The sequence below is a fragment of the Myotis daubentonii genome, chromosome 13 (assembly GCF_963259705.1).
Source record: "Myotis daubentonii chromosome 13, mMyoDau2.1, whole genome shotgun sequence".
NCBI lineage: Eukaryota > Metazoa > Chordata > Mammalia > Chiroptera > Vespertilionidae > Myotis > Myotis daubentonii.
In genome coordinates this window covers 52,263,376-52,277,332 of record NC_081852.1, presented here as the reverse complement: position 1 = coordinate 52,277,332, position 13,957 = coordinate 52,263,376, and the positions used below count along the sequence as shown (strand labels likewise).

At 48.9% G+C, this 13,957-nt stretch overlaps 1 long non-coding RNA gene across 1 annotated transcript in view; it reads right to left on the bottom strand.

Annotated features, from left to right (window-relative positions):
- LOC132214326 (uncharacterized) overlaps positions 1-13,957 on the bottom strand; it is a 78,777-nt gene that overhangs the window by 10,824 nt on the left and 53,996 nt on the right. Inside the window, exon 5 of the long non-coding RNA XR_009448262.1 lies at positions 12,666-12,936. This is a non-coding gene — a long non-coding RNA (uncharacterized LOC132214326). The remainder of the gene's footprint in view (positions 1-12,665; positions 12,937-13,957) is intronic.

Here is a 13,957-nt window from a genome sequence, read left to right as displayed (position 1 = left end):
AGAAAGTGCTCTGACAGGTGGCTCTGGCAGACTGGGGTTGGAAAGATTCAATTAGGTGCTCAGGCACGATCCGTATTATAAAATGGCTGGCGGGCTATTTGAAGGATCAGTTTCTCTAGCGTCTCAGGTTTCCAGTAATAATATCTGCACACGCCACGGTTCCTTCAGGGCAGCTCGAAGGCCTGACCTCCTTGGTAGGTATAGGGTTCTCCTTTTGGAGGGAAGTTATAGATGAGGGTTCTCTGCCCTTGATGCATATCGGCAGGCAGCTTAAATCTGTTTGCTGTGGGCAAATCCTCTTGGGGAAGTCAGTTATATCAGTGCCTCTGGGCCACCAGCAGGCAGAACGGACTCCACGTCATTCTGAGCATCAGTTTCTCTTCTGTGAGATGCAGGTAGTGAGGCCTACCTGATGGACTGTGCAGATTAAATGAACTATTGGCACTAGTTTGGCACCTAGCACAGGGCTACCCCTGGAAGCTGAGGGATGAGTTATGGGCCTGATCCTTAAGGACCCTAAGGATGGAAGCGCCCCCCTTCTCCCCTTTAGCCCAGTCTCCAAAAGGGTACCCTGGGCTGCCCAGAAAAGCTTGTCTTTCCAGGTAAGGAAGCCTATTCATTTTTCAGCCAATGGGATGGTACCCTGAAGCCACCTGAGCTAAACAACAACAACAAATGATCAAAGAGCAAACACCACTTCTTCAAGCAGCTTCCGAACTAGGAAGAGACCAGCTGCTGTCTGGCCAGCACATGGTGTCTCCCATCTGGCTTCATCCTCAGCTTTGCCCTCATCACTTCATGCCCTGTAGCCAGAGCATCAACCTAAAACTTCCCAGAGAGGAGGCATCAACTTAGTGAAGTTTAAAGGTGTGGTCCAGAATGTATTATTAGAGAGTGAAAACACTAAGTGGAACAGAGAGTCTGGCACTATTCTTTTGGAAAAGAAAAAAACAACAACACTTTACGAGATGGGGGTGCGGCTTTATGTACACGTAGACCTTTTTGTATATTTAGATGCGCTCTGCTGGTGTAAGAAGTTCTCCAGTGTAAAAGCATTATCAGCTAACACCAGCTCCTTTTGGGAGTGTGGTGGGCTCTCCCTGTTTACTTTATCATTTGACTCTCTGCTAATGACCCCATCTTTTGGGAGAGGCTGTTACCGTAGTGGTTAGGAATGAGGGGGACATTGGGGTCAGACCATCTGGTTTGGCTTTAAACTCAGATATGTGTCTCTGGATTAGATCTTGCAGCTCTTGCCGCTCCTCTGTAAATGTGGATTGACAATAATAACAAAACCGACCTCATGGGGTTGTTTAGACTCTGAAGATTTCCTTAAACTAGCAGTCGCCAACCTTTCGGACTTCACAGACCACCTGCGGACCACTGGTTGGCGACCACTGGTGTAGAGGGTTAAGCAAGGAGATGCATATGCTTAACACAGTGCCTGTTGTTCAGAAACATTCAGAAAAGGTCAGCTGGGATTATTCTTCTATACCTAAAAACAACATATATATTTGCAACACCCCCCCCCCAAAAAAAAAACCCTGCCCCATGGATTAAAACTGGAACAGTGACCAGGTTTGTCCAGTCTCTTGACCCAGGAGCTTGGGGGACAGGAAAGAATGAGAGCTATCCAATTCATTCACTCATTCCAGGAATATTTTATGGAGTGCTTGTTGTGTGACAGTCCTATCTCTAAACCCAAGGATACAGGGGTGGGCAGAGAAGACCAAAGCAAAACATCAAACAAACAAAATCTCATCATCAGAGAGTTTACATTCTATTGGAGGCAGATAGGCACTGGAAACATGAGTAAGACTTGTGGTATGCAGGAGAGAGATAAATGCCAGGGGGGAAATTTAAGCAAGGAAGGGTTTAGGGGATCATTGAGATGGGGTGCAATTTAAAATAGGGAGGGTCACCGAAACCAGTTTGGCTCAGTGGATAGAGCGTCGGCCTGCGGACTGAAAGGTCCCAGGTTTGATTCTATTTTTTTTAAATATTTTATTGATTTTCCACAGAGAGGAAGGGAGAGAGATAGAGAGTCAGAAACATCGATGAGAGAGAAACATCTATCAGCCGCCTCCTGCACATCCCCCACCAGGGATGTGACTGCAACCCAGGTACATGCCCTTGACCGGAATCGAACCTGGGACCTTTCAGTCCGCAGGCCAACGCTCTATCCACTGAGCCAAACCGGTTTCGGCAGGAGGGTCTTGATAAGCTGATAACATTTGAATAAAGACCTGGGAGGTAGTTGGCCAGTGTGGCTCAGTGGCTGAGCGTCAACCTATGCATCAGGAGGTCACAATTTGATTCTGGTTAAGGGCACATGCCTGGGATGTGGGCTCAATTCCCAGTGTGGGGTGTGCAGGAGGCAGCTGATCAATGATTCTCTCTCATCATTGAAGTTTCTATCTCTCCCTCTCCCTTCCTCTCTGAAATCAATAAACAAAACAAAACAAAACAAGACCTGGAAGACAATAGAGAGCCCTGTTGCTATCCAGGCAGAAGGCAGAGAACTTGGGGTGAAGAAAGAACAGCAAGGAGGGCAGTGGGGCAGAATGGGCTGGGGTGGGGAGGGGGGTTGACTCTTCCCCCAAGAGACATCTGGCCGTGTCTGGAGACACTTTTTGTTGACACATCTGGGGAGACATTGCTTCTAGTGTCTAGGAGTAGAGAGGCCAGATAGCATCGCCCCCACCCCTAAACCCCCACCCCCACACACAAAGAATTATCCACCCCCCCAAAAAAGAATTATCTACCCCAACTATCAATAGTCCTAAGGTAGAGGAACCCCACTCTAAGGAAAAGTTGGCTGCAGATGTGGATGAAAAAAGGGATTCTATGGAAAGTAACCTCACAGGGTTATCTGACCATAAATTTCTAACTGGGCAGGTGGGTAGTCACGCCACAGGCCTATAACTTTTTAGTAAAAGGTTTATCTTTGCCTTAAGCAAGCCCTGTCATTGTTTCTGTGCATCTCTAGGTTAACATACCTTTGAAATAAACAGTAACCACCCTCAAGAGAGCGCCTAATCTTAACTACCCTGTAATCCAATCTGCACATGACCACTCCCAAGAGTGCATAATCTTTTTTTTTAATATATTTTTTATTGATTTCAGAGAGCAAGGGAGAGGGAGATAGAAACGTCAATGATGAGAGAGGATCACTGATTGGCTGCCTCCTGCATGCCCCCCACTGGGATCAAGCCCTCAACCCAGGTATGTGCCCTGACCAGGAATCGAACCATGACCTCCTGGTTCATAGGTTGATGCTCAACCACTGAGCCACGAAAGCCGATGAGAGCACATAATCTTCAATACCATTTAATTCCATCCCTGGGTTGCTTCCTCCCACCTCCATGTATTCTTCCTTATCTTAATTTCAAATGCATAAAAGAAGCTGCAAAACTGTTGTTCTCAGGAGCATTTGAGATCTTGTTCCACGGCGTATGTCGGCAGTGTGGCTCAAACAAACTCATAAAAATTCTCTACAGGTTTGGACATTTCTTATGTTGACACTGATGATGTCAGAGAAATAACAAGAAGTGAAGGGCTAGGGGAAGGGGGGTGGGGAGGGAGATCACCAAGATCCTTCTAGGCATGTTAGGACTTTAGGCCAGATGCGAAGCCCCTGGTTGTAGGTGTAAACATAACTACAGTGTGTAGCTGGTGGTCCTTCATCTTGGTTCTAGGTACTGGCTCTCTCTCCCTCTCTCTTTCTCTTAATCCTCATTCAAGGATATTTTTCCATTGATCGTTTAGGGAGAGTAGAAGAGGGAAAGACAGAAACATCGATGTGAAACACATATATTGGTTGCCTTGTGCACGCACCCCGACGAGGGCCGGGGCTGGGGAGTAGCCCTTGACCAGAATCAAACCTGGGACCCTTTGGTCCGCAGGCCAATGCTCTATCCACTGAACCAAACCGACTAGAGCGGCACTAGCTCTTTTGACTTCCTCAGGGTAGCCCTCACCTCAGTGACTAGAAAGTGGAAGACAAGAATTTTCCCGTCATTAAGTAAGAGTGATCAGCCCATAAAACCCCTGCTTTGCTAGGAAGTTGTTAATCTTGATTATGTGAGAATAGCTTAGCCTTCCTCAATTATTAGGAACCATAGGCAGTCCCAGGATTTACTGAAGGCTGGTTGTAGGGTAAGGCTGATCTTTGGATGTAAACCTTGCCTTCTAGAAAATTTTAAAGTAATGAGGGATGGGAGGAAAGGAGAGAACTTAACCCGCAAATTTATACCTGGAACAGTTATGCAGCACCTGCTAGGCGCATACTACTTGCTGAGAGCTGAGGTTAGAGGGATGAATGGATGTAAGTGTGTGAGGGAAGGGGTTTGGGGGAGATGACATACCCACAGGTCCCACACTATGGTGAGATATGTCCAGGAGGTGGTGGTCACTTTGGTATATCCATGGCTTGAGTTGAATCAGAATCTCACAGCCAGGACCCCTGAGAAGCCAGATGCAAATAAGGCCATGGAGAGGTGAGAGAACCTCTCAGAGCGTTGGTTGAGAGGGAAAGCCTGAGTGTTGCCAGGGCATTCTCCGTGTCTCCATTCCACACGTTTGCTAGGCTGGGCATGCAGTGGAGAAGCAGGTGTCTGTACTCAGTGAGCTTGTATGCCAGAGGGGAATCATATAATAAACAAATAAAATATATAAATCCATATCAGAGGGGAACAATGATAGGAAGATCATGAAAGAGGAGAATAGGATGGAGGGCCGGGGAGTTACTTTTTAAATTAGGGTGATCAGAGAAGGCTGCTTTGAGGGGGTGACATTTATCCTAAGCCTGGAAGATGAGGAGCCAGCCAGTAGAATTCAAGAGAAGCATATCCCACGTGTGCAAAGGCCCCGAGGTGGAAAAGTGCTCCAAGTGTAATCACAGTGCCCTCTACAAGAGGTCAGTTAGCCTCTGTGTGGGTGTCTGCACTGTCCGCGGGCTCACAAGTCTCCGCTCAGGGAGCCTGTAAGTTATGAAATCCTGGCACAGCCATCACTATGGCTATAACATTGATGGGGAACCTCATGCCGACCGTAACCTCTGCTCATCTGATTGGAACCTTGAGGCTCAGAGAGTGAAGCAAACTGCCCAGGTCACTTGTTTGGCAGAACAAGGATTTGAATCCCAGGCCAACTCTTAAGCCCTGGGCTTGTAATGGACACGAGGCATTGCTGATTCGAGGTGATTTGGCACCACTTCCCCCCACTACCAACCCCCGCCCCTTCCTACTTCTCGGTAAAGCAGGAACTCTTGGGCCAGGACGTCCCTACCTCTCCTTAGGCCATGAACATGGCCTCCAGGCCTGCTGTGCCTTGGTCCCCACACCGAGGGCAGAGGACCGCCCTCTGACCCGTAACAGCATGGGATGCTGAGAGCTATGGTCTGAGGCTGGTGAGCCAAATCAACCTTGCTGGAAACCATCCCTCTAGGCAACTCCTTCCAGAAGGAAGAGTTCCAGCCTGCCCCCTCCATGGCCCCAGACCTCACTGAGTCAGCCCAGGCCTGCGTGGGCGCAACCCCTGGGCTTCTGCAACATCCTGTGTCTGCCCTCTGTGTACCTATTTTTCATTCTCAGGGAATCCCTCCCCTCAGGGTTTGTTTTTACTCTCTGGAGCCAACCAGACCACAGAACAATTAACATGACGCCCCCAGAGGCACCCGGAGCCACTCCTGCATTACACAGTCTTCTACCTCCTGGGTCTGTTGGGAGCCTCCTCTCCTCTCTCCCCAAGGCCTCAAATTCTCCTCCTCCTTCAACCTTCACGGTTAGAACCTTCTCTTCCAAAGGGCCTCGCTGCTGTCCCCGTGACCCTGAGCTTCTATCCGTTGCTGTCTGAGTCCTGGGAGTGGACATCGTTGTGTCTGTCCAGCATCCCTTCTGCTCCTTCTTCTGATGACAACACTGGCTTTCCTCTGGAGGAAGGCCCCTCCTCAGATTAGATGGGGCCTCCAATCACATAGTATCCTTTCTTCTCACCATTGTGATTGGCCTAGGGATGGGCATGTGACCCAAACCAGGCCAATTGGAATCCTTGCCTGGGATTTTGTATATGGAACATAGGAAGAAACACCCCTCTCTCTCTCTTTGCTTTGGATTTGCTAAATGGGTGATGTGAGTCAGGCTGGCACAATCTGCACCCTTTCTTCTTCTCCCCTGACCGTATGGGAGGTCCCCATCTGCAGTGGGAGGAAGTGAGGCCAGCACTCAGAGAAAGGCAGAGAGTGAGGAAATGAGTGCTCGTTATTAGAGTGTTTAGAGTCCCTGGTCCTGGGCTCACATCAATTAACGGGCTAGATTTACTTTCTTACTTATTATTTACTTTTTAAAAATATATATATTTTATTGATTTTTTTACAGAGAGGAAGGGAGAGTGATAGAGAGTTAGAAACATCAATGAGAGAGGAACATGGATCAGCTGCCTCCTGCACACTCCCTACTGGGGATGTGCCTGCAATCAAGGTACATGCCCTTGACCGGAATTGAACCTGGGACCCTTCTGTCCGCAGGCCGATGCTCTATCCACTGAGCCAAACTGGTTAGGGCATTATTTACTTTTTAAAAAGCCCTCACTCAAGGATATTATTTCCACTGATTTTTTTTAGAGATAATGAAAGGGATGGGGAGAGACACACAGAGAGAAACACCAATGTGAGAGAGACTGGTGTGTCTCCCGCATGCACCTCAAACAGGTTTGGGGATCAAGCCTGCAACCGAGATACGTGCTCTTGACCAGAATTGAACCTGGGACCCTTTAGTCTGCTGGCCGATGCTCTAACCACTAAGTAAAACCAGTAGGACTACCTACTATTTATTTGTGCTTGAGCAAGTTTGAATTTATTTGTTTTTGGTCACTTGCAATCAATAGTCCAAACAAGTACAGTCATTCATAAGGTTCTTTCTGGTACTACGCCATACAAAATACCCTTTTGGGGGGGTCTGTGCTTCTGTCTTCTCATGTAGATGGCAATCTCCTTCAGAGCAAGAGTTATACAGCTAAAAAAAGGTTTATTATGTATTTTTTGGTAGAAACAAATATAGGCAATTAATAAAATATAATAAAATGAACACTTGTAACCTGCTATGTGGCCAAGAGCTAGAACATGACTGAGGTCACCCACGCTACCTGTCGGCTCCTCCCTGGTTCCATAATCTGTCTGCCTCGAGAGGTAGTAAGTACCCTAAATGTTATGCTTAGTATTCCCTTGCTCTAAAAAAAAAAAGATACATTTGTATGATTCACTTAGAAAATGTTAGTTAGCTTTGCTTGTTTTTAAGCTTTAGAAAAAATGATATGCCATATGTATCCTCTGAAACTCACTTTTTTGATGCATCATTTGTTTCTAAGAGTCATCATCATGTAACTAGAGTTCATTCATTTTCATTGCCCCATAATATTTATTATATTGTGGTAATATACCACAATTACAATTAATTCCTTCTCTTGGTTACGGACATCTGGATTTTCATTAGTTTTACTATTACGAACAACACTTCTTTGAACAACCTTGTACATATCTTTCACACAAGTGCAAGGGTTTCCAGGGTATATACGTAGGAGAGGAATTAATTGTTGCTTATTGGTGTGTTCAACTCTACAAGCGAGTGCCAAATTGTTTTCCGAAGTGGTTGTACCTATTATACGCCTCTCCACCTTGTGTAAGAGCCACCACCGCCAACATCCCAGTACCACTTGTGCCCTGCTTCTGAATCCCCACAGTGCCTAACATGCTCTCTGATTTGTCATAGAATCAAAAAATGGCTTATTTACTGACTGCCTGAGAGAGTGAAATGGTTGGGTAAGTGGCATGGAAGATGGACTGTCAGAAAACTGAAAAAGGAGTAGAGACCATCTTCACTTAGAAAGATGAGCAACTGGAACCCCAATCTCTCAGAAGGTCAGCGCTGGCCACAGACCCCACCCTGGGCTTCTTTGGGCTGATACCCTGGGACCCTCTCGGAGGTCTTCATGATTGTCTGGTTCTGTCCTCAGTGCTCAGCAAGTCCTCCCCTAATTAACACAAGCTTCTAGTCTGAGCCTGCTTTGGGGGCCTCCTGCCAGGCTCTGCCCACCTTGCAGCATTCCGTAGTGGGCTTTTCTGATTGCTGCTCAGCTTTTGTCATAAGCCCGGGAGGGAGGCTTTGAACACTACCTCTCTGGGGAATCCTATCTCTCTATATAAAAGCCAAATGTGCAAATGGTCCCCTCGGGAGTTCAACGGGGGGGCGGGGGGGAGGCGGGAAGTTCAATTGTTCACTATGACATGCGCTGACCACCAGGGGTTGGCTCGGAATGAAGGAAGGCCCCAGCCAGCAGCCAGAAGGCCCCCATCGGTCCTGATTGCCAGCCAGGTCTAGGGACCCTACCCTCTGCATGAATTTTGTGCACCGGGCCTCTAGTCTATCAATAATACCTCTCACACCCAGACGGGCCCTAATGCCGGTTTCAAAATTCTCAGATTTCCCGGACCTCCCTACTCTAACATTTTTTCTTAAAAGTTTTTTTTTTTTTTTTTAAACAGGCAGATCTTCGTAACATGGTTGAACTTTTTCACCGTGCTTAGCCACACCTGAAATTCATAATCTTCATGCACACACACACACACACACACTCACAAAGTGCACATTTCTCGCTTCAACTCTAAGGCCTACAAGAGGAGTTTTCTGTGGAAGGTCAGCAGCTCTGATTGCATTTCTTTATTTAGAACATTGTTTTTGCTGAAACTGATTCCATTACCTTTTAGTTCACGGAAGCGGAGTCCATTAGAAGAATCAAGAGGCTCCCAAACAGGCTTAGAGAGTGATGCTAAACTTAGGTTCACTTGGTTACTGTGATTTATTGACAGGGATCTCTCTCTCTCTCTCCCTCCCTCCCTCCCTCCCTCCCTCCCTCCCTCTCTCCTTCCCCTACCCCCAACTTTAATGGAGTCTATATTTTCCTGATTTGCAACCACCAACCTGGTTAAAGGTGGAAAGAAAGAAAACTTGGGGCTTTAGTCCCAGATGCCAACAACCACTTTTATCTCTGCTCCTAAATTCTCTACTCCTCCATCAAGTGACCAACGTCCCTTGGCTCTAACATTGCTCATGGATGCCCACAGCTGGGCCTCGGGCTGGCCCAGGCAGGAGAGCAGAAGAGGCAGCACTGTGGCCTGGTCCTGGTGGAGTAAGTTTACAGACCTGACCAGTGACTGTGATTGCCAGAGCCTGAGTGTCTGTGGAGGTCACTGCTCCCTTGCCTGGCCCCTGCTCCCCAGCCCTTTCTATTCTGTTCCTGGCTGTGGTTTCACAGTAGTGCTGGGACCTAGCTTTATTCCTTTGGGGGGGGGGGAGGGCGGGGGGAGGAATTGAGCTCTCTGAATTGAGCTCTCTGATCTGCAAACTATAGGGGAGATCACGCACTACACCAATGAAGGTGAGCTTACACTTAACACATGCAAATGGTCAGGTGTCATAGGATTGGCAAAATGAAACATTTGGTAAATGCCTTGTATTAACATTGTGATGGGGATACTGTAAGGTCAGCTGGGAGTGGGAGCAGGAAGAGAACTGGTCCAAATGCTCCAAACAGCAAGTTGTCAATGTTTATCCAAACAGAAAAAAAAAGTAATTATTGTTTGAGCTAGAAATTCCTCTTCTAAAAATTTATCCAACAAAAATACCAAAGACCTACATATGAAGATGTTTGTTGTGACATTGGTTATAGTAGCCAAAACCTGGAAACCATCTAAATGCCTATTTTCCTCTATGAAATAGCCATGCAATGGTATACTTTGCAGCCACTAAAAAAGAATGAAATAGCAATTCATAGATTAATATAAAACAATCTTTTTTTTTCTTTTTTTTTTACAGAGAGGAAGGGAGAGGGATAGAGAGCTAGAAGCATCGATGAGAGAGAAACATCGATCAGCTGCCTCCTGCACACCCCCGACTGGGGTGTGCCCTCAACCCAAGGTACATACCCTTGACCGGAATCGAACCTGGGGCCCTTCAGTCCGCAGGCCGACGCTCTATCCACTGAGCCAAACCAGTCAGGGCAATATAAAACAATCTTTAAGAAACATTGTTTGGTGAAAAAAAAGTACAAAACAGTATTCTATGCTACCTCCATATTTAAAAATAGGATGTGTGGTATATTATGTATGTATATGCTGAGAATAGTTCTGGAAACATGAAAAATGAACAGATAACAGGACATTTTCTAGGGACAAGGAGAGTGAAGGGAGAGTTCTTTTGCGGTGTGTTCTTACACTGAGCCTTTTATCTCGTATATGTACATGTTCAACAAAACGTTGAAATATAAAAATAAATATAAGCTATTTTTATTCTAATTGCTTCCAGATTTTTATTTCTGGAACACTTATTTGTCAGAGATAGTGGCTCTGACAGTGACCTTGTAAGAATGGAAAGGTACCATCCATACACAGGGAACTGAAAGAAGGAGGTGGGGTCCCCAGAGTTGGCCCCTGCCTATCCCCATCCTGGGGCTGCTGGCCTCCTGTGGCCTTTAGCCCAGGAAAAGCAACCGCCCCAACTCCCTGTCACTGCCACCCAGCCTCCTAACCCCAGCCACACATCTGGCCCCCAGCTCTGTGTTGAGTGTCACTTGGGGCATGCCAGGCTGGTGCCCGGGACATGTGTTTGCATCAAGGTATCTGCCTGCCTTCCACTTTCCTGCATCCCCACAGTGGGCACTGTGGTCCAGGCTGCCGTAGCTTCCTCACCGCTGCTTGTGCTCACTTTGATCTATTCTCTTCACAGCTGCCTGCGTGGTTTTTCTAAGTGATAAGTCATAACGGTCATTGCCCTGATTGGAAACCTTCCTATAGCTTCCTGTTGTGATTAGAATAAAATCCAACTTGTTACCATGGCTACAAGGCCGGGCATGATCTGGCCTTGCCTCCCCCAGTGCTCCTCACTCTCCCTGCTCCCGCCACACTGGCCTACTTCCTGTTCCTTGAAGAGTCCAAGCTCATTCCTGCCCCAGGGCCTTTGCATTTGCTGTTCCCTTTAGCTGGATGCCTCTTCCTCCAACTCCTCACATGCCTATGTCTCATCATTCAGTTGCTGGCTCAAGGTTACCTTTCAGAGGCCTCCCTGACTAATCTAGGTAGAGCATGCCATTTCCCCTAAATCCACCCACAATTCCATCCCACACCCATATTTTGTTTCTTCATAGTATTCATCAGTGTCAGCATTGACTTTTTTTTACTTGTTTGGGGTTGGATTCCTCTCCATAAAACGTTAGTGAGTGCCATTCCCCATCCCTATGTCCCAGTGCTCTGACCGGCGCCTGCTGCAAGGCTGGGCACCATGGGTGTGAAATGGACGGTGCAGTAGCTGCTGTGGGATCTGTTGCTTCCTCGCTGTGTGGCCTCAGGACAATCACCATTTCGGCAGCTGTGAGATGGGGCAGGCTGTGAGTCCCCGGGACGAAACAGAGCCACTCCCTACGTGGGGCTTTTTGTTTTATTTCTACAAGTCTATTATTCTAAAGAAGTGCAGAAACATGAGCTCTGATTTTCCAGCGGGGGCCATTTTCTGCCCACCTTCCTGTGCTGGGAAGCAACACATGTGCCTGGGAGACTCTCCCCAGAGAGGATTAACCTGGAAAATATCCCGGTGCCAGGGGGAGGGGCACCTCTGAGGACATTGAACTGTCTCTCAAAAAAGGGTGTGGGAAGAGAAGGATAAAAGGACTCAGATGGAAGGGAGGTAGTGCAGGCGAACCCTCAGACATTGTCCCGCACTCACTGTGTCAACACAGAAAGTGCTGAATGAATAATGAACGTGACTGTTAAGCATCACTATTACTAGACGGTGTACAGGTCCATGAAGGAAGGAACAGGGCAGACTATCTCAGATGGTGCCTTTCCACAATTCTCCGCCTCATTCACAGCAGCCCTTTGGGGCAGGTATCCCCTTCTTGGAGTTGAGGAAACGGAGGCACAGAGAGGGTGCCTTGTTCAAGTTCACACCTAGTTGCAGAGCTGGGAGCAAACACATTCAGATTCTTGCTGCTACAATTCTGAGGTTGCTTGGGGATCCCCAGGATTTTTTGATGTTTCCTTGTGGTGCCAGCAAAAACAACCACTTTGAAATGAAAGGAGGCCGTGGGCTTGTTTGGGAGGGAACGGGGCTGGGAAGGAGGAGGGCATTCCCGCCTGGCTCTGCTGGGGAATCCTGAGGTGGACCCCAGGGGGCCCAGGGCTAAGAGAGTGAACAGGGCCAAATCCTGAGGGCCCCCTTTCAGCTTTGAGGCCAGGCAGCTAAACCTCCACATAGACGTAGCTTACAAGAGGCCGTGGAGAAGACTGGACCTCCTGGGAGGGGGCTCAGCAGGAGTGAGCAGAGACAGTTGTCCAAAGCAGGCCCCCTCAGACTGGGAACTCGGGCCTTTCTGGGGTTGCATCCTCCAGCCCTATCCTTACTCCTGGGGTAGGGCCAGGCCTCCAACCCCAGGCATTCCAGCTGTGGGACAGGCCTGGACTGCAGGTTTCCCCTTCAGAGCCCAGTTCCAGGGGCCAAGCCCCCCTTGAGTTAAAGCAACACTTTGTAAAGAGTACCTGACTTAGAACCACACCTAGAACCACCTGCCCAAGATTTGCAGGGCAAAGACCAGCCCCGTGTCCTGCCACCGTCACTCACCCTTTCCCTAGCATGACACCTCCACTCTTACCGTGACGGCCTTCTTTGGGAGAAGCACGTGGGATCCAGCCTTTTGCTTATGGTCCAGGGGAATGACACAAAATCACTAATCCCTTCCTGAAAACTGCTCCTTTCAAGTGCGTAGGTAGTGAACATGCTGTTCCGGGGGCTGCAGGGCTGGGGCTGGCCCAGGAAGAGGTAGGGTGGATTACGCTGGGAGAAACAGGGTCCAATTCAGCCAGTTCAGGGCTTGGGGAACAGGTGGTAGAACCTGGAGGGAAAAAGGAACTGAATTAGGTGCATTTTAATGAGACCATTACATTTTAGGCAACATCTCTGCTGGAGAGTTGATCTGCTTTAAAAGCCAGATGAAGGCAGTGCTGTCAGGGTTTGGTGCTGGGGGAGAAGGGGAGGCCCCCTGGGGTCTGCAGGTGTCTTCTCCCCCCACCTCACCCCTAGCTCAGGCCCCGGGCCCAGCACCTCCCTCCCCACCAAGGTTCCGGAGCGGCCACCCACAGAGCAGCCTCGGGCTGAGCGCTGAGTCATCAGGCTGTGGTGCCTGCCAGGGGGCGAGGGTGGCAGATGGCTTTACGTGGGTGTGAGTGAGAGGGGAGGGCCACTGAGAGGGGCAGTGCCCCTGGGCCCAGTAGGGAGGGAGGCAAGAAAGTCATCTGTGAGATGGACTGAGTTCTATGCAAGCCCAGCTCCTGCTTTCTGGTGTCTTCCCTCCCATTCTCCCAAGGCAGCCAGTGGCCAGGTCGTGGTGGGACGTGACCCTGGGGGCCTGAGACCTGAGGCCCAGGGCTTCCACTCAGCCCGCCTGGCCCGGCTGGCCTGGCCGTGGGTAGCAGAGCCTGGCTGTGTTTATCCAGGCTGGGTGCTTCCGGAGCAGATGGGCACCTGTCAGTGCTACCAGCCAGGAACTGGGCCAAGTGGCAGGTGACTCGGGGGCCTGGAGGGGAACATGTGTTTGGTTTTGGCTGTTTATAGGCGAAATCTCTCCAGGCTGAGAACTGCCTGCACCTGAGTGAGCACAACCCCAGTGTGCGTGGGACCCAGTGCTGACTGACCCAAGAGGCCGCTCATCTCAGTTACCAGGGATGCTGGGGGGGCTTTGGGGGTCTCACCGGAAGCCATTCTTGAGCTTTGCTTTGTGCCACCCCTGTCTTGGTGTCTTCATGCCTTAGGGCTGCCAGAACCAAGTACCATGAACTCGGTGGCTTAACGGAAATGGGTTCGCAGTTCCAGAGGCCAGAATCCCTGCGTCTAGGGTGAGCAGGTGGGTCCTGCGG